The sequence below is a fragment of the Andrographis paniculata genome, unplaced genomic scaffold (assembly GCF_009805555.1).
Source record: "Andrographis paniculata isolate CXL003 unplaced genomic scaffold, ASM980555v1 Contig32END, whole genome shotgun sequence".
NCBI classification, from domain to species: Eukaryota; Viridiplantae; Streptophyta; class Magnoliopsida; order Lamiales; family Acanthaceae; genus Andrographis; species Andrographis paniculata.
This window is the reverse complement of record NW_026137565.1, coordinates 2,030,577-2,052,152: the sequence shown is the minus strand read 5'-3', so window position 1 is coordinate 2,052,152 and position 21,576 is coordinate 2,030,577. Positions and strand designations below refer to the sequence as shown.

Genomic DNA, 21,576 nt, shown 5'->3' with positions numbered 1-21,576 from the left:
TATTGCTATTTATTGTCTGTTAACATGTTATATTTATATTATATTAAGATATCTGATAGTATTTTTGTGTTTAGTCGTTTGATTATATTGAATATATTGATTGTAACAAATATATATATATATATATATAGAGAGAGGTATGTATGCAGTTTAAAGTGTGTTGGAGCTTCTCAATGTCTAATTAACTAATAGTTGCGTGAATGAATTCGATGTTGGGAACTTAGATTGGCAAATATGGGGCTGAATTGGACACGTGGTAGCCTCGATGCTTCCAATAAAATTACTCTAACACTACATGTAGCAAGTGATGCCAAGGTCGATCCACAGGGACTGTGAAGTTCAATTTTTGTTTTGTCACAATTTTAAATATTGGGGGATGGATTAGCAATTCACTAAAATAATTAAAATAAACGATGGAAAATAAAATTTTGATTTCAAAGAGATTAACTTCTAGCCCAAGGAGTGAATAAGAAACCGGATTAAAGATTCGATCATTGATTTTAAATAATCTTGTTATTCAACTGATAAATTGGTCATAGGCATTAAATACGATCATAACACTCAATTTTTCCTTACTTTATTGACAGCAATGGTACGACCGATTAACCGCACCCCTAATCAAAGAAATAATCTAGGTACGACCATAAATTAATTTCTCCAATTGAAAATAGTATGAGAAAAACCCAATTCAAATATTTAATCAATTACGAAAAGATTAAATTATTTGATCATGCGATTCCTAGGCTAAGCTTGTTAACCTATTTACCACTTTATGAAACACATACACAATTACGGATGTAAATGTTCAATTGGCATACAATTGTTAAACCAATCTAAGATTCGGCCACGATAAAAGATTAAATAAAACAATTGCAGACATGAATCACAGAAATCACACAAATATCAATTTACTTAAACAAGATTCAAATTAACTCATAACACAATCTCACAAATCTCAATCCAAAATCTACATTCAACCTTGGACTAGACTAGGAATTTAACTACTCATACTTATAAATAAATAAATAAAACAATAAACTTGATGATCATCCAAAAGTGCTTCCTCTTTAAACGGCCTTATCAATCCTCCACTTAGACTATGAAAAGTGAGTATGAACTGTGATACCACATCCAATGTCTTGGCTCCCCTTTTATAGATGACCGGGTCCTCAATCACTCCCTTAATTGCTCCTTATTAATCACGACGCCAATAATCAAGCTTTAATTCCGTAATCCACCTCTTTCCTTACCATTGGAGCTTAATTCAAGTCTTTCCAAAATTCTTTGATCGAAAATATGGCATGGACGTGAATCGCTCAATTACCTCGCACAAATCAATACATGCCAAAAGTGAGTATGAATCTATCCAAAACATTAATTAAATCTTATAATTTATTTCTAGAAAATATATAATAATATATTTTTATCAATTCCCCCTCACCCAAACCATGCTTGCCCTCAAGCATAAACCAAATAAGCACACGAAAGAACTTGATGCAATCATAATCTCCACAAACAAATTCATATTATCATTACCTCAGTGAAACTCAAAACATACCAAGCGCAACATAACCTCACTAGGAATAAAGTGTATACACTCAACACTCAAATATATATGGGTTAACAAGTCACTCGTGTCGCATCGTAAAAATGATTATCCCATAGGCTTGCATATTGATCACATCTCTTTATTCTTCGAATTCTAATGCAAATAATCAAAGGGTCTTTAAATAAGGTTGTAACGGGGCTTTAGGTTGGGGTAGGATATAGGGTATTATTTGGCTAAATAAGTCAAAAAGAAAAAATATTCCAAGCTCATTTTGTAATATATAGACTCCGTGTAAAACTTCTCATTCCTCATTTATTCCTTCATTAGCATGTATACTCAAAACTTTATTTTTGCAATTTAAGTAAGAAGAATGTGCACCAAGATAACCCGTAGTACACCCAACTCAACCGACAAGTTAGCTTTATTCCTTCATTTTTTTAATTTTTTTTTTCAAACTTTCTTCTCTCATAAGCAATAAACAACAATAAATAGACATAACTTCTCATTCCCTTGGAGACTTTAAAATAATATGAGCTCGAAACATTTTCCTTTAACTATAGGTTCAAATAAATTTTGGCTTTAGAAAGAAATGTTATAGGTTAAAATACAACTCTTTAAACAATAAAAATAGGATATTCAAGCTCAACGAGGCTCACTAATTGATTAATTTTTTAGGTAGGAGATATATAAGGCTAAATAGTTTATTCTAATGCCCTTATCACATTAATCGCATAGACTTCTCAGAAATAAAATTCGACATGCATCGCTACGCAAGTTCTAGAAAACCAAGTTTAGAGCAACAATCACACACAAAAAAAAATATATAGCATTTAAAATGAATGCTTTATTAGGCTCAAATCTCGCATAGGGTAAAGCATGTCGTGCTCGGCATATTTATTGTTTACTTCATCGGCAAGTCATCTAATTAAAACATGTTATGTTGAAAAGAAATACACAAGTCTTTAGCACACAAGTCAATCATGCAATCGGGCAAACAATGGATATTTATGATATTCACCCCCCACACCTATTATGCACATTGTCCTCAATGTAGCGCATCGCGGAAAGTAAAAAGTTTAAGAAATAGTAGACTTCCTTGAAGCTTAGGCATGCTTGCGTCCGGCATGAGCATGCCGAAATTCGCATCACCTTCTTGAATGCCAAATAAATGCTCGAATCAAGGCCCTGGGCATTGGAAGAATCATCATCACCTACGGAAAGCAAAGACAAGCAAATAATCACACCAAACAAAAATAATAATAATAAAATGCAAGAGAAAACAGGAAATAAAATAAGATTGGGTTGCCTCCCAAAAGCGCTTTTCTTTAACGTCTTCGGCTAGACATTATTATTAATTGCGAAATTAAATTAAGGGATCCTCAATGGCCATCCAAACCATGTCCTCAGCTTCAACGCCCTCTAGATAGGTTTCAATCGATGGCCATTCACCACAAATTTCTTTTCAGTCTTTGAGCTTTGAATTTCAACTGCACCATAAGGCAAAACATTAGTAATAACAAAAGGACCAATCCATCTGGAACGTAACTTACCGGGAAAAAGCTTGAGCTTAGAATTATAAAGGAGCACTTTCTGACCGACATCAAAATTTTTCCTTAATATTCGTTGGTCATGAAAGGCTTTCGTTTTTGCTTTGTACGTTAAGGCACTCTCATATGCCTCATTCCGAATCTCCTCCAATTCCTGCAACTGTAACTTTCTATGTGTTCCCGCTTCGTCAATAATCATGTTGCATTTTTTTACTGCCCAGAAAGCACGGTGCTCAAATTCAACAGGAAAATGACACGGCTTACCGAATACTAACCTATATGGCGACATTCCGATAGGCGTCTTGTAAGCGGTGCGGTAAGCCCATAGTGCATCTAGGAGGCGGAGACTCCAGTCCTTCCTATCCGGTCGAACAGTCTTTTCAAGAATAGATTTGATTTCTCGATTCGACACCTCCGCTTGACCATTTGTTTGAGGATGGTATGAGGTCGAAACTTTATGCAACACGCCATACTTCTTGAAGAGAGCGGCGATGGTTTTTTTGCAAAAATGGGTTCCCCTATCGCTCACCATAGCCCTAGGCATTCCAAAACGAGTGAATATAGTGGACTTAATAAAATCTGCAACCACTTTAGAATCGTTAGTCCGGGTGGCTTTTGCTTCCACCCATTTCGAAGCATAATCAACGGCGATAATGATATATGAAAATCCATGGGACATGGGAAATGGGCCCATAAAGTCGATACCCCATACATCAAAAATTTCAACAAATAACATTGGTACCTGAGGCATCTCGGCTCGAGAGGAAAGATTACCTACACGTTGGCAATTGTCGCATGACTTGCAAAAGGTGTAGGCATCCTTGAACAATGTTGGCCAATAGAACCCGCTATCCAAAACTTTCTTTGCCGTTCGTTGGGAACCAAAGTGTCCCCACAATTAAGGGTATGACAAAATCGAAGAATGGATTGGTGCTCACCTTCTTGCACGCATCTTCGCAAAATTTGATCCGAGCAACACTTCCACAAGTAAGGGTCATCCCAGATGTAGTACTTTGCGTCGCTTTTGAGTTTGTCCCTCTTAGCTTTTGGCCAACCTGCAGGAAACGCTTTAGTTACTATATAATTAACTAAATCAGCATACCATGGAATACAATAATAAACTTGAAGGAGCAATTGTTCGTCCGGGGCTGTCTCCTTTAGTGGTAAATCGTCATTGTTGGCACAAGGGAGACGACTCAAATGATCGGCGACAAGGTTCTCCGACCCCTTTTTGTCCCGAATCTCCAAATCAAATTCCTGTAAAAGCAATAGCCATCTGATAAGTCTTGGTTTCGCTTCCTTTTTCGCCACTAAATATCATAATGCTGCATGATCAGAAAAAATTACTACTTTAGTACCCAACAAGTAAGAACGAAATTTTTCTAATGCAAAAACTACTGCTAATAACTCCTTTTCGGTAACAGTGTAGTTCAATTGAGCTCCATTCAAGGCTTTTGAGGCGTAGTAAATGGCGTAGGGACTTTTTCCTTCCCGTTGTCCTAACACCGCTCCAACCGCAACATCGCTTGCATCGCACATTACCTCAAATGGTAGCTCCCAATTAGGGGGGCGCACGATTGACGGCGATGACAAAGACTCCTTAAGTGTGTCAAATGCTTTCTTGCACGCCTCGGTGAAATCGAACACCGCTCCTTTTTGTAGTAGCTCAAATAATGGGCATGCTATTTTTGAAAAATCCTTGATGAACCTTCGGTAGAAACCTGCATGACCCAGAAAGGAACGTACCTCTCGAACGCAAGTAGGATATGGTAACATGGAAATTAGATCAACCTTCGCCTTGTCCACCTCGATGCCTTGTGATGATACAACATGGCCCAAAACTACTCCTTGTTCTACCATAAACTGACATTTCTCCCAATTGAGTACTAAATTCACTTCACAACATCTTTCCAAAATCAAAGATAGATTAGCAAGACAACTATCGAAGCTATCCCCGTAAACACTAAAATCGTCCATGAATACTTCAATAATTTTCTCAATATATTCAGAAAAAATACTTAACATGCACCTTTGAAATGTCACCGGGGCATTGCAAAGACCGAATGGCATTCGTCTATAGGCAAACACTCCGAATGGGCATGTGAATGATGTTTTCTCTTGATCTTCCGGGGCGATAGCAATTTGAAAATATCCTGAAAAACCATCTAGAAAACAATAGTGAGCTCGACCAACTAATCTTTCAATCATTTGGTCAATAAATGGGAGAGGAAAATGATCTTTCTTTTTCACGGCATTAAGCTTACGATAATCGATGTATTGCCGCCAACCAGTTTGCTTTCTTACCGGAATTAACTCACCATTTTTATTTGTCTCTACGGTTACCCCGGACTTCTTAGGAACAACTTGGATTGGACTTATCCAAGGACTATTGGCAATAGGAAATATGATTCCTGCATCCCGGAGTTTGAGGACCTCCTTCTTAACAACTTTTGTCATGATTGGATTCAACTTTCTTTGGCCCTGCCTCACCGGCTTTGCGCCTTCCTCAAGTGTAATCTTATGCGTGCAAAATAAGGGGCTTATACCTTTGATATCCGCTATCGTCCATCCTATCGTTTGTTTGTGTTTTTTTAGCACTTGAATCAATTTTTCCTCTTGTTCCGTCGTCAACTTCGATGAAATGATCACCGGAAGGGTCTCATTTTCTCCCAAATACTTCAAATGGCTCAGCAGTGGTTTCAATTCCAACTCCAGCGGCTGCACAATCGAAGGCAATAAATGTATATTAGTCTCGGGTAAGAATATAGGAGCAAGGGCATAACTGTGTTAAACTAAAGTTGTAGCTTCTAAGGCTTGCATCACTTCCAACAAATCTGGACTCAATCCTCGAGTAGGCATGCTTTGAACCTCCAAGTGTTTCGTGAGCACCACTTCGAGCGCATCGTCACCCCTCAACTCAAAAGCATCATGTACTTCAAGGTCAATAACATCTAACGAGAAAACAGAGTGAGGATCCAGGGGATACTTAATCGCATCAAAAATTTTGAATTCAATTTTTTCCCCATCAAATTCCATCGTCAAAATTCCATTCTTTACATCAATCTTAGTATCCGCCGTACACATAAAAGGTCTTCCTAAAAGTAGTGGTGATGGGTTGGGCGAATGTTCATCATGCATTTCTAAGACATAGAAGTCAACTGGGAAAATTAATTCATTGACTTTGACAAGGACATCCTCTATAATTCCTTCGGGATATGCATGCGTCCTATTAGCAAGTTGAATAATAATCCCGGTTTTCTTTAGCGGTGCAAGATTCAAACAGTTATAGATTGATTTTGGCATGACATTAATTGCCGCACCCAAATCTAACATAGCATGCTTGACTTCTAGTTGCCCTATTTTACATGGGATTGTGAACATACCCGGGTCTCCGCACTTCGGTGGAGTCTTTCTTTGGAGGAGGGCCGACACATTTTCGCTTGCGATGATGCATTCATCGCCTTTCAACTTCCGCTTGTTGGTACACAACTCCTTTAAGAACTTTGCATACTTTGGAATTTGGTGGATTGCGTCCAATAGGGGTATATTGAGCTCGACCTTTCGAAAAATCTCCAGAATCTCATTATCCCTTTTTTGGCTTTATCGGCTTTGCCAACCTGGACGGAAAAGGGGCAAGATTAGTATTTAATTTAGTGACAGTTTTATCAATTACCTCATTTTTCTTTGCATCTTCCTTCTCGATTCCCTTTTCAATGGTGCTCTCGTCTTTGTCCTTCGGGATGATTGGTTCCGGAGTCCCCACCATCTTCCCGGTTCGCAAAGTCATGGCACTAACATTCTTTGGGTTCCTTTCCGGTTGTGATGGCCATTTCCCCGTCTCCCTTTCCTTAACATGGCGAAGATCCACCGCTATTTGCTCCACACGAGATTCAAGATTTTGAATGCTCGCCCTCGTATCTTGCTGGAATTGGATTGTGTTAGCGGCCATGGTCTTCATCATTTCCTCCAGTGAAGTATTGGATTTGGAAGGCGGTGGTGGTGGTTGGGCAAATTGTTGCGGAGGTGCTTGTGGCAGGAACCCTTGATGGTGTGAATTTCCATACCTGAGATTCGGATGATCCTTCCACCCTGGGTTGTAGGTGTTTGAATAGGGATCATATTGTGGGCGTCTTGGTTGGTTGAAACCTGCTGCGTTCACATCGGCATGACTGTCCACATGCATGGTAGGGCATGCATTGGTGTGATGCTCTGAACTCGTGCAAATTCCACACGCTTTCACATGGCGTGTGTTTCCTGTAGCCAATTGATGAACAGCTTTTGTAAGTTCAGATATTTGTTGTCGAAGAGAATCGTTCCCTTCCGAATATTCGACTCCTCTTGTTCCGAATTGTTGCGAATTCTCTGTCATCCTTGCGATCAACTCCCATGCACCTTTCGGGGTTTTATCCGCCAGTGCTCCTTGGCTAGCGGCATCAATGTTGTTCCGGTCTCGCATGCCCAGTCCTTCATAAAAGTATTGGAGCAAAAGTTGGTTAGTGATTTGGTGTTGCGGGCATCGCACACAAAGCCTGTTGAACCTCTCTAGGTATTCGTGCAACGTCTCTCCTTGTTGTTGCTTGATTCCGCAAATTTCTTAGCGTAATGTCGCCGCCCGCGATGCCGGAAAATACTTCTCCAGAAATTTCTTTTTCATGTCCCTCCAAGTAGTCACGCTTCCCGCCGGTAGAAAAAATAGCCATTCCTTCGCCGCATCCTTCAATGAGAAAGGGAATGCCCGTAGCTTTACTTGCTCTTCTGTAACCATTGGTGGTTTCATGCTCGAGCAAACCACATCGAATTCCTGCAAATGTTTATGTGGTTCTTCTCCTGCAAGGCCATGAAACGAGGGCAAAAAGTGTATTAGTCCGGATCGTAATTCGAAACTAGCATTGCCTTCAATTTCCGGCAAAATAATGCATAGAGGTTGTAAATTTAAATTAGGCGCAGCCAACTCCCTGAGCGTGCGGGTATCCTCTTCCGCCATATCGGGCTCTTGCTTGATCGATTCCCTCAGTTGAAAACTCGATGCCTTTTCAAAATCCAGCTTTCTTTTTGCTTCCTTTCGTAATTTCCTCGCCAATCTCTCGATTTCCGCTTCGTATATTAAATTTTGCCAGTCCCCGGCAACGGCGCCAAAAATTGGTAGCCTCGATGCTTCCAATAAAATTACTCTAACACCACGTGTAGCAAGTCATGCCAAGGTCGATCCACAGGGACTGTGAAGTTCAATTTTTGTTTTGTCACAATTTTAAATATTGGGGATGGATTAGCAATTCACTAAAATAACTAAAATAAACGATGGAAAATAAAATTTTGATTTCAAAGAGATTAACTTCTAGCCCAAGGAGTGAATAAGAAACCGGATTAAAGATTCGATCATTGATTTTAAATAATCTTGTTATTCAACTGATAAATTGGTTATAGGCATTAGATACGATCATAACACCCAATTTTTCCTTACTTTATTGACGGCAATGGTACGACCGATTAACCGCACCCCTAATCAAAGAAATAATCTAGGTACGACCATAAATTAATTTCTCCAATTGAAAATAGCATGAGAAAAACCCAATTCAAATATTTAATCAATTACGAAAAGATTAAATTATTTGATCATGTGATTCCTAGGCTAAGCTTATTAACCTATTTACCACTTTATGAAACACATACACAATTACGGATGTAAATGTTCAATTGGCATACAATTGCTAAACCAATCTAAGATCCGGCCACGATAAAAGATTAAATAAAACAATTGCATACATGAATCACAGAAATCACACAAATATCAATTTACTTAAACAAGATTCAAATTAACTCATAACACAATCTCACAAATCTCAATCCAAAATCTACATTCAACCTTAGACTAGACTAGAAATTTAACTACTCATACTTATAAATAAATAAATAAAACAATAAACTTGATGATCATCCAAAAGTGCTTCATCTCTAAACGGCCTTCTCAATCCTCCACTTAGACTATGAAAAGTGAGTATAAATTGTGATACCACATCCAATGTCTTGGCCCCCCTTTTATAGATGACCGGGTCCTCAATCACTCCCTTAATTGCTCCTTATTAATCACGATGCCAATAATCGAGCTTTAATTCCATAATCCACCTCTTTCCTTACCATTGGAGCTTAATTCAAGTCTTTCCAAAATTCTTTGATCGAAAATATGGCATGGACGTGAATCGCTCAATTACCTCGCACAAATCAATACATGCCAAAAGTGAGTATGAATCTATCCAAAACATTAATTAAATCTTATAATTTATTTCTAGAAAATATATAATAATATATTTTTATCAACACGTAATATAATGTTAGAATGAAAAAAGGATTGAAAAGATTGCATTCAATGGGTTGAATTTACACTATTTATTCCATTTTTTTCTCCCGAAAATATCAAATCAAACACTTATTTTTTATTTTTTATATTATACTAAAAATCAATTTTACATTCAAAACATCATATCAACACATATTTATATCACATCATACAACTATTCAAATTCAAAATTTTTATTATTCCAATCCCAAACTCAAAATCCAAACCCCCAAACAAACAGGGTTCATGAACAAGTACAATGAAAAAATTGACCAAGAAGCAAAGGAAATAACTAAAATTTTAGAATGGAGAATTTCAAGAAACTAAAGCACGGTGAACTTTTGGAATTGATCGGGTTTGCTACTTTTGTTCTTTTTCCAAAGGGTGGAGTAACAACCATATCTAATACACCAAATCCTCTTTATTTTTGCTCAACTGTGCAATCTTAATTTGATCTTTATTTTTGCTCAATGAATTTGGTTACTAATTAATTTTTATCTCAAAAGTAATTTTGAAATTTCTGAATTGTTTGATGCTTTTGGTAAAACTTTCGAATAACTTCATCCATCAATGAATCTCACGCCTCACATTGCTCGAACTAAGTGAAAAGGCTTAGCTACTTGATCTATCACCAAAGCGTAAAATGTACAAGAAAAATTCTAAGGAAGTGAGTCACGACGCGCATGGCAAGACGTTGATACTTTTTTTTATCATCCTAGGCGCATAATTCCAATATAAAGCCTTGGATCCAAGAAGCTCGACCTCGGAAGTGACTTTCTTCGCACCGACACTGCATTTGGGATTACGCTTGGTAGTCGTGGATGTCTTGCAGCAAGAGATCCACTGCATTTACTGTAAAAAGACATTGATATTGGAGTGCTAGTTCCAAGTCTTGACCGCAGACAATGGTATCGAGGCTAGCTTTGGAGAACTCGTCGTCTTTTAGTGTTGCTAACTTAAGCATATGTTCGCATATCTTCACTGTGCTTTTTATTTCTTGCACACAAACTACTCTCCGTGTGCGAGTCGCTTCCCGGGTGCAAACTGCTCTATGTGTGCAAGCTGCTCCCTGCGGGTGAGCTGCTTATTGCGCGCAAGCTACCTCCTGCGTGCAAGCTGCTCCCTGTATGCAAGTCGCTTCCAGGCTTTTCTTCGATCGCCTTTCCCTTTGGCCGTTAAATCGGTGCCAAACCCTTTGAGATGTCGAGCTCATCAGTTCAGTTGTGAACATGGTTCGCCGGATCGGCCGAGTCCAGTCCGGTTCGTCAAAAATATCCGATATTTGCCCAAAATTTTCCCATCCATTCATATCTTATCTATAAAACCCATTATAAATCTTATTCTTACCGATTTTCTACTTTTTATTCATATTATTCGAACAATTCATCTCAATTCGATCAGATCGGAGAAGAAAACATTTACCAGTGCGCTGAAGAAGAATCGTGGAGGAAAGACCTCTGTTCTGCGTTCGCGTCTGAAGAAGAATTGTGGGGGAGGGGAAGAAGAAGTGGGAGGATTCTGCGTTCGCGTCGGTGAAGAAAATCGTGGGAGAGGGGAAGTTGTTCGCGTCTGAACGAAATCGTGGGGAGGGGGAAAGTTCTGCGTTCTGCGTTCTGGGTTCTGCGTTCTGGGGGAGGGGAAGAGTTCTGGGTTCTGCGTTATGGGGGAGGGGAAGAAAGGAGGAAGGTAAATTTAATTATTATATTATTTTAATTAATTTAAATATTTATAAATTTGAATTATTTTTTATTAATTTGTTTATTTAATTTATAGGTTTAATTATTTTAGATTTAATTATTTAGAATAATTTGTTTAATTTATTGATAAATTTAGTTTAATTGTGTTGGATTGTATTTAATTTTTATTTAATCTATATAAATTGAGTTCATTAAAATTAATATTTTAGAATAACTTATAATCTTATTATTTAAAATTAATATTATTTTAGACAAAATTTGTATTAATTGTAAATTTATTGTAAAAAATTAATATTTTAACTATATTTTTTATATAAACAAATTAGTTATCTACTTAAATTTTTGTATAAGTTTGATATATTAATAAACTAATATATAATTTGTCTATTTAATTAATGAATTACTATTTATAAATATTTTAACAATTGTATTATTCAATTACAGAGTTTGGGTAAAATGGCACCGCACAGAGATATTGGTTGGGATCATGCTACTCCTATCAGCAATGATAGAAAACAAGCAAAATGCAATTATTGTGGTAAAATTGTTCACGGCGGAATTACTAGGATGAAACAACATATAGCACATGTTACAAGTCAAGTTGAAGCATGCACGAGAGCTCCAAAAGAAATAAGAGAGTTATTAAAAAAACACTTGATCCAAGGAAAAAGTATGCGAGCAGCACATAAAAAAAAGTTAGAAGCATTGCAAAATTCCATTCGTTTGGAAGATGATTCTGATGAGGAAGAAGATGAAGTTTTTGAAATAAATGAAGATGAGATAGATGCTCTTGAAAGAAAACACTTAAAAAGAGCAATGGCTGAAAGCAGAAATATGGAATTTATGGAGCAGCACCGTAGACATTCTGTTTCCGGAGATCTACCAAGCTTGAATTTTAAAGCCGGTATATTTATTAAATTTATAAAATATATTTAAATATTAGTATATTTTTTTGAGATAACAACCATATATGATCATATGCTTTTTTTTTTTTTTTTTTATCTTTGTAGGAGGAAGCAGCTCGAATACAAAAGGAAGTAAAAGAAATTTTTTCGAAAGCTCTATGAAAAAGACAGAAGGTTTGCATCAAAAAAAACTTGATCCATACATGTTTCAATCGAAGAATAAGTCTTTGAAAAATATGTTTTCAAAAGATAATGCAAAAAAAGTGGGTAGAGCAATTTCGAAATTTTTTCATTTTAATGCAATACCATTTCACGCTGCCGATAGTGGTCCTTACTACCAAACGATGATTGACACGATTGCATCGGTTGGACCTGGAGTTAAAGGACCTACCGGTAAACAAATTGGTGGTGAATATTTAAACGAGGAGATGCAAGAAGTTGTACAGTATGTTGATTCTTTAAAGCAGAAATGGAAAACATACGGATGTACAATTATGTGTGATGGTTGGAGTACTCATACAAAACATCCAATCATAAACTTTATGGTGTACTGTGATAGAGATATGATATATCACAGTTCGGTTGATTGTACAAATAAGGCGAAGACTGCGGACTTTGTCTACACCCTAATGGATAAGGTGGTGGAATCAGTAGGGGTTGACAATATTGTACAAATTGTAACTGATAGTGAAGCTAGTATGAAGGCGGCTGGGAAAAAACTGATGAGGAAAAGGAAGCACATTTTTTGGTCTCCATGCGCAGCGCATTGCATTGATTTGATGTTAGAAGACATCGGAGATATATTGTCAGTGAAAGATACGATAAAAGAAGCCAGAAGAATTACAGGATTTATATACAACAGTGATAAAGTGGTTAATTTGATGAAAACATATACGAATGGCCGAGATCTGTTGCGACCAGGCATAACAAGATTTGCAACCGAGTTTGTTGCAATGGAAAGTCTTCTGAGATATGCAACCGATTTGAAAAGAATGTGTACTTCTAGAGAATGGGTTGAGTACAATAATACCTCGAGGAGAAGACATGAAGCCGGAGATATATCAGACTTGATTTTGAATGAAAGATTTTGGAAACGGATACGCCGAGTCTGTGGGGTCATGGAACCCTTAGTGAAGCCGATGCTTCAAATTTTTCAGATACTAGGAGATATTCTGGAGTTCACGAACATATGCAAGACTTGAATATAGGTTATTCCTATGGAGATTCTTCTCATAGCTCGAGTAATAGATTGGGGAGACAGGAGTGGGACCAACCAAATGCATATCATAATCCCTATTACTCAGTATACGGTTTATCTAATCTACCCAGACATCTTCAGGATTCAGCCAATCTTCCTATATTTGGATCCAACCAACCAGTTGGAACATATTACGGAGGGATTACATCTGGTTCGGGTAGTATTGATGATCGTAGACAAAATTATGGTTCATCAAGCAGAAGCAATGATAATAGAGAATATCGAGGTTTTGATGTATATGGAAGGGGTTCATTCAGAGAAAATCAATATGGTTCGAACATCTCTCCTTATCCAAGCAATATGAATCCAGAACAAGGATATTCGTAATATAATCGATCAGCAGATGAAAATGATTTTGAACCTCCACGACATTCCACATGGTATTGAATGGTAAGTATAAATATTTAGTATAAACGTAGTTTGAACATTTTATAAAATTTTATTTGTATTTTTTTTCTAATTATTTTTATTTATATAATGCAGATGATAAAGATGAAATCTTGACATTGACGGACACAAGGTACATCATTTTGTTATTAAAATAAATTTATTAGTATAATGACAATATGCAAAACATAAAATTTAGCATTTACATTTATATATATATATCCGCTAATTTAGTTGAAATATTATTCATTTTAAATTTTGATCTATTATAAATTATAATATATTTTTTCAATAATATATATTTTTAAATTAATTATATTTATAATTTGATGTATTTTAATTAATTATTTATTATTTTTTTGAAAAAATATAAATTTTATATAAAAAAATCATATAGGCCGATATTTGACCGATACGCCGCGACCGATACGCCGCGACCGATACGCCGCGACGTATCTGGAACGGTAAAGGCCGATCCGCGACGCGGATCCGCGACGGCGAACCATGGTTGTGAATGTTCTTGCTTTCCTCGGATCATTCGCCTCTTGTCTCATCTCCGATCTTGTTTCCAACTCTGCCAATGTCTCGTTTGTGAGCGAGACAGCAACGTCGACTTCTCGGGAGATTGATTGACTGCGCAGCTATCGTCTTTCAGTTGAGGAAATGCCTTGGCAGTGGCTGCGGTGGGCTGTGATACGGCCGGTAGCGTTGCATGCTATTTTTGCACACGCCTTGAGGGTTTCTGTTAGCGATAGTCATGATCATTAATTTTGTATCTTCTATGTTTAGCTCCTTAAACGTCTCTCGTAGATGACTCTTGTCATTATTTATTTTCCATAGATTACTCTTGAATCTTCACATGGTGTAAGGCAATTAGGTGTGAAATCCTTTTTTTTTTTTTTTGGTTCACTGTTGTTGGCGTGCGTCATGCTGTTGCCTCTCTTCCTCATTTTCTATGGCAGAACAAGATCCTCCTACCCTTCCCCCCACTACTATGATTCATACGATGAATATCAAATTAACCTCTACCAATATTCATTCTAGAATATCCAAATCGAGCCTCTCCTCGTCAGTCAAAAATTCTTGTCTCTCGTCGATGGCTCTTCTTCTCCACCTTCTGCCAAAATCACCACAGTTGATGGCCAACAACACACCAATCCTGAATACACACATTGGCACTACTGTGATCAACTATTGAAGTTGTTTCTCATCTCGGCACTTACCGAGGACTCGATGGTCGTCGTGATCGGATGTAAAACATGTAAGTATGTTTGAGAGGCCCTATTTTGTGCATATAGTTATGAATCTAAGGCTTGTAAAATTAGCGTTAAAGATGATTTTTTGTTTGCAAAGTGCGACAGTCTTACGGTGACTGAATATTGTCGAAACTTCAAATCCATGTGTGATCAACTCGTGGCTATAGGGAGGTCAATTGACGAGTCCGACAAGTCCCACTGGTTTTTACGGGGTCTCGGCGCGACCTTCTCCAGCTTTACCACCGCCTAGCTTGCTCAAGATCCTCTTCCTGATTTTACAACACTCTTGGCTTTAGCACAAAGTTATGAACTGTTTCAGAGATCTTTTGATGACTTCTCATTCTTGCAAGCTACTGCCTTCTTTGTCATTAATAAAGGACAGAGGCGCACTGCCACCACCAACAATGGCAGACAAGGCCGATCATCTAATAGTCAGGGTCATGGCATACGCACTGGTGGTGTTCGGGTCATCGCAACTTCAGACCGTGGTGTTACTTCTGTCGAAAAACTGACCATCATGCTTTTGATTTTCATAAGCTCTTCGATCGATCCTATGATTGCTCATGCCGGTTGTCCTCCACAGTGAACCTTGCCAAAGCCTTCTCGTCAGGATGTTCTTTCGCTGCACCGGCTATTTCGAACTGGTATTTAGATATTGGGGCGTCGACTCACATCACCTCCGATGTCACCCAGCTTGACATCTCTTCCCATTATTCAGGCACTGCTCGCGTGACTGTTGGTAATGGTCCAAGTCTTTCAGTTTTTCATACTGACCCTTACATCTTTCTTCCGATCTTAATTTGCATAATGTTCTTGTCGTGCCTTACATCACTAAAAAAATTTGTTGTCTGTTAACAAGCTAACTCAAGACAGTCCTGTTCAAGTTCCTTTCACTGACTCCATATTTCAAATTCAGAATCGGGATACATGACAGGTCCTCGTGATAAGAAACCATGATCGTGGATTTTATCGGCTGGATTAACAAGATGCTGTCATTTCTGCAATAGTTCATAATAAACAATTGCATGCTTGCTTTGAACTGTGGCATTCTCGTAACGGCCATGTGTCACATTCTTCATTAAATTATTACATAAATTGAGACTGGTTTATGTTACTTCTTTACTGCCTATGCCTGGATTATGCTTCTTTATTTTCCGATCGCCTGGAAGGGACAAAAGAAAGATCTTGTTGTTTCTTCAAGAATTTCTGATCTCTAGTGGACCTCTCAGTAGGATTCGAACCTAGATGAAGTTCTGACCATCTATCAGAGAAAAAAGAACGAACCGATCTTGTAGGATTCCCAAGAAATGCTTCGATTTCTTCCGGAAGCAGATGATTAATCATATGCTTCTCACGTTCCGTGAATAGCCGGGACATTGAGGAATATCCAGAAAGGCATTTCGGGAATCAACTCATGCCAATTAGCTAAAAATTCCCGATTACCATTTCCTATAAATGATAGTCGGGATTCCGTGCTTCTGGACTTGATCCATTGTAATTTACAGAGTCCTACACCATCACTTCATTTTCTAGTTTTTGGTGCTATGTTGTTCTTGTGAATGATCATTCCAGATTCTCTTGGTTACACCCGTTACGCGCAAAGTCTGATTTGTTGATGTGTTTTTTTCATTTTCAATCATTTGTTGAAAATCAATTTTCTCATCGGATTAAAATTTTTTAGAGTGATAGTAGTACATAATTACAAACTATCGTCTGCAATCCCAATTTGCAAGATGTGGCAAAGCTGAATGTAAACACCAGAATATAACTGAGATGGACCTTATTTTTCTATTTCATTCTCTTGTTCCCTTGCATTTCTAAGTGGAAGCTTTTAGTACGGTCATTTACACTATTAATCATCTTACCACTAACATTCTTGGTGATAGGTCACTCTTTGAGATTGTTTATGGGCATCCTCCCTCTTATGCTTTCTTTCATATTTCTTTTATTGTTGTGTATATCCTTGTCTCCGGGACTATGCCAAAACTAAATTTGAATTGTGGAGTCTTCCACGTATTTTTTTCAGATACAACACAAGCCCATAAAGGTTTTTGATGTTTGGGTCCTACCTCCATTCAAGTTTTCATCACTCTCTATGCAAAGTTCAATAAATTCCGCTTTCTATTCTCGAAATCCAGCTCCTCCAAAAATATCTCTCGTCTAGCCATGTCTAAATTTTTAGAGAGCCCATCTGTCTTGGTTCCCTTGCCACCACCACATCATCCATGTCATATTTGTTCCCTTGAGTTTCTAGAGCCGTTTGCTCCTCCGTTCCCTGCGTACCACCAAGGGCCTTCTCCATTGTCGGCTCCAGCTGATCCACCTCATTCTCCACCGTTGTTTTCGGCTCCACCTATCATGGCTAATGCTGCTCCTCCTATCCGCACTCACCCAATGCAAACACGGGCTTAGTCAGGTATATTCAAACCATGTTATCCGGTGGACATTGCTCTTGTTGATTCTAATCCTTTATTCGGCTTTCACTATCATATCTGAACCTCGGGGAATCAAATATGCTCTTAAGATTCCTCATTAGGTGAACACCATGCATGAGGAAATGGATGCCTTGCAAGCAAATAACACTTGGGATCTTGTCCCTAGACCACCTAATTCCAATGTAGTTGGCTCAAAACAGGTCCATCGCACAAAATTCTTGGTAGACGGTTCTATTGATAGATATAAGGCGCACCTCGTTGCTCAGGGTTTCAGCCAACTTCCCGGGTTTGATTTCGCTTATACCTTTAGCCCTGTCGTAAAAGCATCCACGGTCCACATTCTCTTACACCTTCCTATCATGCATTCTTGGCCCCTACATCAACTTAATGTTAAAAACGCTTTCCTCAATGGCTATTTATTTAAGCCATTCCTTATGGAGCAACCACCTGGCTTCATTGATCCCTTGTATCTGAATCATGTTTGTTGTCTTAAGAAAACTCTTTATGGTATTCGTTTGGCCTCTCTGGCTAGGTATCATCGCCTCTGGCACTTTTTCTTCACTCTTGGTTTTTTCTTGCAGTGCTGGTGACATATCATTATTTGTTATTTATTGAAAGTTTGTACTCATCTATCTATTAGTATATGTTAATGATATAGTTGTCATAGGAAACTACAATGTTGTGGTTTCTACTCTATTGTTGAAGTTTTGAGGTGCTACTCTACTTGGAGAAAAAAAGCCATATCATCTTTGAAAGTAGTACGCTAGCGACCGGAAGCACTACCGGAGTACTACTTTATAGAGAGAATACCCTCGACTCATCTAATATGGTCTATTTGATTTTTAATTATTCGCACATTATTTTATAATAGGAATAGTGTGAATAGTAGAATTTGAATCAGGATACTACAAACAAACACGTCTTATAGACTCTTCCCCGTCTATAACACAAAAAGTTGTGCTAATTTACAACTAGATTATTTTTTAAATTTAGTACAGTCTAAGACCTATTCATATAGTGTATGTACATTGAGCATTTAATTACCTATTGTGCACTTGATTTTCTTTTTTTCTTCTAAAAAAATTCACCTATCTTGACGAAAATATTTATTTTGTGGTAGGAAACATTGGTAGCAATCAAAGTAGTATCACTTTCTCCCATAGTTCATACAAAAAGCTAGGTTGTTCTCCATACATCTTATGGATGCATCTCAACTAGGTTGGTCTATTTCACCGTGAGGTTATGGAGAATCATGTCATGTTTTTTTTTATTTTTTTAGCTTAAACTTACCATGCAACTAGTTGTACATGTACATGTTTTATGTCTCAGCAGTATACAACCCTCAAAATTTCTATCTACATATGCTAAGAGAAGTTTGTACCAAGTAACTCCCAAATGTTCCAATGCTGCCAAATAATGTAGCTGAACACTTTATTCAATTTGTATGTCCAACTTGCATTGTCATCTCACCTACCTAAAGATGGATTGCATCGAACTGACGATTTGCTACCATATTGAGGTGGAGCCATTAAGTAGCATAGAACTTGATGGGTGTAGTTTCTTTATTTTTCACTGAAAGTACCCAAAAAGATATTTAAAGCATAATACTAAATTAAGTGGGTAGAAATTGTAGGGTATAAGATAGTTGACATCTACTTTTTCTCTATTTGGTTGGTGTGCTACTTCATATAGAACTTATGATGCCAAACACTTGTGATGAGTCTTGTTTTGTTTCTTTTCATTTTGCTTCCACAATAGGAAAAGGAGAAATGAAAGGTATGTTATTGCAACAATATAGGGATAGGGTTAATTACAATGCACAACAAACAAAGTAGTACAACTCATAAAATCATAGCAAAGACCTTAAACTTATGTGTATGTTTTATCTTTCTACAACTTAGTATTCTATTATATATAGTTGAACTCCTACTTCATTCACCACTATTTTCTTTGAAATTTTTTCATCTTTCATCTCTATTTGTCAATAGCACATAACTTATGGAAACACACAACCCACAACCATTGAAGACATTGAGTATCATATCAAAATTGAAGCAATTAAACATATAGTAGTATAGTGCAAAATATACTTATAAAATGTTCTACTGTGCGCTTGTTTAAAAAAGTGTCTTAAATTTTTATATTTCAATTATCTTACCTACATTACTTATATCAAGTTTTAGACAACTTTAATTGTAGATTAGCATAGCACGCATGAGTATTTAATTTAGGTAAGAATTCGTATGAAAAACGAAAATTAGAGGTACATAAATATCCATATCAACTTACAATTAGATTATTTATACAAAACATTTCCACCATATTATTGAACAAAATGAGCACTTCTACTATTTCTCGACTTCTTGATTGAATAAAAACTCAAATATATTAAATCACATAAACATGAGATAAACTAGAAAAAAAAAATGCAAAATAAAACCAAAAATACGATAACAATATATTAGAAAAAAAAATGGTGCTATATTAGAAAAATAAATATATAAGACAATCAGTGCCGGAGCCAAGACCATCTGATTGGGGGGCTGAAGGTTGAAAAAAATTCGAGTGAATGTACTAAATTTTATTATGTTAATTATTTTAAATAGTCTATTATTTATTTTTAATTGTTATATAATAATATAATTATATAAAAAAAAATTGGATTGTGGGTTTAAAAATAGAAAATTTTAAATTTAAATATTTGCATGATACAACATAAATATGTATTGATATAATTTTTTTAATATAAAAATAATATTTTAATTTAATACTCTCCCGTCCCAAATACCATGTCCACGTTGTCATTTTCATCCATCCCACTTAATTTGTCATTTTCCATTTTTGGCAAAACATTACACACTTCGATATTGGACTTAGAGGAGCCCTTTGATCTCATACTTGATCTCGACGTCAGTCCTCCAATTTTCGAAACCATGCCTGCAACTGTTCTTTATCCTCGAAGTTCGTTGGTAAAGGACTAGAGGCAGGAAGGGGGTGTCGGAGTCATTACCGGAGCTAGCGATATCTAGTTTGTGCTCGAGTTTGTCCCCGACTCAGAGGATGAGGACGAGCACGAGTACGATGTGGAACCTACCACTTACCTATTTCGACCGTCCCTACGAACACATCCCTTTAGAGGAAGTTTGTGAGATCTAAATCAAACTTTTGTCATATCTGTGGGTTGTTGGATTAAAATATAAGTATATTGCAATTCTTGTCTGAATAAGTTGTTAGAGCTTGATTTTGCTTTCGATTGGCTTTGATTAGAATTACCGATATTTTCACATGCTCGTTAATGCCTTATATGTCTTGTTATTGTCGATTGCCTTGATTTTCAACATTCTAAGTGTTCTATTATTTTCGGATTGGATTGTGCATGTGATTTTGGACAATGATTCTTTTACATATACTCAAAGTGAATATGTTTTCATTTATGAAATCAATTTATTAAGCATGAACTCGAGTTAAATTTTGGAAAACAAACATTTTTTGGCTTTCATTTCATCATATAAAATTCACATTATGTGGCTAATTACATACTGCTTCATCATTTCAAAAATCATTCTTACAAAACATTTACAAAATAACTTACTTTGATCTATTTTCACAGGTGTAGTAACCTTTGGGTAGTTACAAAAGTTTTATCATTCATATATTGCTATATCTAATAACCTAGGCCATATATAACATTTTCAATTCCATTGGCAGCCCCCTTTTTCCATTAGATATTGAATATATTCATGCACTAATTGCATTAGAACAATTAGTTGATTTGGGAGATTCCCAACTATCAACAAACTCTTTTTTTTCATATGCGGGAGCTTGTAAGAGTTTCCTACTTTTACTTTCATTACTTCAATCATGAAATTTGGTAAACTTAAAAACATCTTATTTGAATATTGTGGTGTCAATTCTTTGAAGCTGGAATCCATAGCATCCAGTAGTTCGGTGACATTCTTGCATGATTTTTCCGTTTGAAAGCTTTGAATTGCACGAAACCATTCTAGATCATTTTAATTCATGTCTGGAGAGTTCGGTGGTTGTTGGATAAGAACTATGTTGAAACCATCTGCATTTGATGCACGAACAATATGTGGTTTTGCATTGTCTTGTTGTATCAATATGTGTTTTGAAAATTTTGGTGGCCACTTCTATTTTATGGCTGGGATAATCCGCATATAGAAAATAGACCAATAAATTGCATACAT

The 21,576-nt window shown here is 36.8% G+C and overlaps 1 pseudogene; it reads right to left on the bottom strand.

Annotated features, from left to right (window-relative positions):
- Window positions 1-2,968: 2,968 nt before the first annotated feature.
- Window positions 2,969-16,426, bottom strand: LOC127247352 (uncharacterized; annotated as a pseudogene).
- Window positions 16,427-21,576: the final 5,150 nt, after the last annotated feature.